This window comes from Phoenix dactylifera, chromosome 2 (genome assembly GCF_051530095.1).
Source record: "Phoenix dactylifera cultivar Ajwa chromosome 2, Ajwa_hap1_PhDact_Kaust_v1.1, whole genome shotgun sequence".
NCBI lineage: Eukaryota > Viridiplantae > Streptophyta > Magnoliopsida > Arecales > Arecaceae > Phoenix > Phoenix dactylifera.
Window position 1 is genome coordinate 6,405,611 of NC_143191.1, and position 2,034 is coordinate 6,407,644.

The 2,034-nt window shown below is 47.7% G+C and overlaps 1 pseudogene across 1 annotated transcript; it reads left to right on the forward strand.

The window, feature by feature from the left end:
- The first annotated feature begins 337 nt into the window (after window positions 1-337).
- On the forward strand, window positions 338-1,733 carry LOC103704323 (cytosolic sulfotransferase 5 pseudogene; annotated as a pseudogene). Its single transcript, XR_016399106.1, has one exon. The product of XR_016399106.1 is annotated as a cytosolic sulfotransferase 5 pseudogene (transcript).
- Window positions 1,734-2,034: the final 301 nt, after the last annotated feature.

A 2,034-nucleotide genomic window follows, 5' to 3' on the forward strand; every position in this document is an offset into this window, starting at 1 on the left:
GGAAATCTACCGACGCTTTTAAGCGTCGGTAAAGACCAAACGAAACGTCTGGAGATATCCTTTCTTTTGTGGTGATAGGTTATGGATGTGATCTATTTTGATATTACCTCTAACAATTTTGAATCTCATCTAAAAAAATTAAAAATAATTTTAAATTTTTTTTATTTGGCATAAATATCAAAGATCTTTTTCATGAATAACGGGCGTGAGACTAAACACGCTCAATCAATCGATAATCTATGCCGGACCACAAGAATTTGATTCACTGATTGATACATGGTCCACCCTTTTGTTGTTGAGTAATTAAGGCGGGGGTTGGTGCGGCAAAGATGCCTTTCGGAATTTTAAATATATTATTTGCCGATCCTCACGGATCTACTTGGAACTTGTGGCAGGTAAAAAAGACCAGAGAAAGCCCCTTGCACAGCTGCATCCTTCGTCTCTTCCCATGGCAACTCTTCCTCCTCCTCCCACTGGCTCCCTCCCAGAAGAGTCCCAAAAGGAGAAGAAAGGGGAGGAACAAAACCCAACACCCTTGCAGGAGTATGACGACCTCATCTCCACCCTCCCACTGGATGAAGGATGGCTTCCCGTGCGGCTTCGGAAATACCAAGGCTCTTGGTTCCCCGAACTCAACCTGCCGGGTGTTATCGCTATCCAGCAACACTTCAAGGCTCGACCCACCGACCTCTTCGTGCTGAGCTTCCCCAAGGCCGGAACCACCTGGCTAAAAGCACTGACATTCGCCATCACGACTCGGACCCAACATCCCTTGGGTCACCACCCTCTCCATAGTCTCAACCCTCATCAGTGCGTGGTCACCATGGACAGAATCTTCGCCCTTGGTCAGGCTTCCACGATAGAAGCTATGCCTTCTCCTCGCATTCTCAGCACCCACATGCCTCTCTCTCTGCTGCGGGACTCGATCGAGGGCTCCGGCTGCCGGATCATATATGTCTGCCGGGATGTCAAGGACGTGTTGGTCTCCTGGTGGCACTTCAATGACAAGATGAGGCCTCCGGAGATGGACCGAGTTCCATTTGCGAAGGCCTTGGAGATGTTCTGCGAGGGTATTTGCCCCTCCGGCCCGATATGGAGTCATGTTCTCGAGTACTGGGAGGAGAGCTTGAGAAGGCCGGAGAAGGTGCTGTTCTTGAAGTATGAGGAGATGATGGAGGAGCCCATGTCGCATGCCAAAAGATTGGCCGAGTTCATGGGGTGCCCGTTCTCCCTGGAGGAAGAGAGAGAAGGGGTGGTAGAGGAGATCTTGAAGCTCTGCAGCTTTGAGAAGCTGAGAAACTTGGAGGTCAACAAGACGCATAAACGCGACGCCGTGCACCTCGCGAAGTTTGACTCGCTCTTCAGGAAAGGAAAGGTGGGGGATTGGAGGAACCACATGAGCCCGGAGATGGCTCGCAAGCTGGACGAGATCACCCAGCAAAACTTCAAGGATTCCGGTTTCACCGTCTGACAGTGCTGTGGGTTTGCAATAATCCTTTTTTTTTTGGCTGAAATTTGCAATAATCCTTCGCAAGGAGTTTAGTTAATAAGCCAACTGCAGTTCTAGAGAGAGCTGTTTCTGTTGAACTGCACTGCAAAGTAGCCAGTTTTTTATAAATTTGTACTTCCTTTCGATATTAAATCTAAGTCATGCAGCTTGTAATCTCTGGTTAGCCTTCGCTAACCAAGTTTGGTTCTGGTTTTGAATAAATTTGATTTGGGTTTTTCCCCAAGCCTTTTCTCTCATATATGCATAATGGTTGGTGTTGCCACCGGAAATCAACCAAGACGCCGACTTAGTTGAGCTATTGGAGTGCTCAGATAGTTTGCTCCTCAAACTATGAAGGACGGCAAAAGATCGCAATGTATCTCCATAATAGCGATGTGGCCACTGTGCTCGGATGGATGATGATTTCGATGCCAGTCGCTTCTGAAGTGATGTTGGATGGAGAAGATTGTACTCCGACTTTTGCTACCCGATCTGAAATAGTAAAGATAGACGGATGTTGGATGGAGAAGATTGTGCAGCAATAG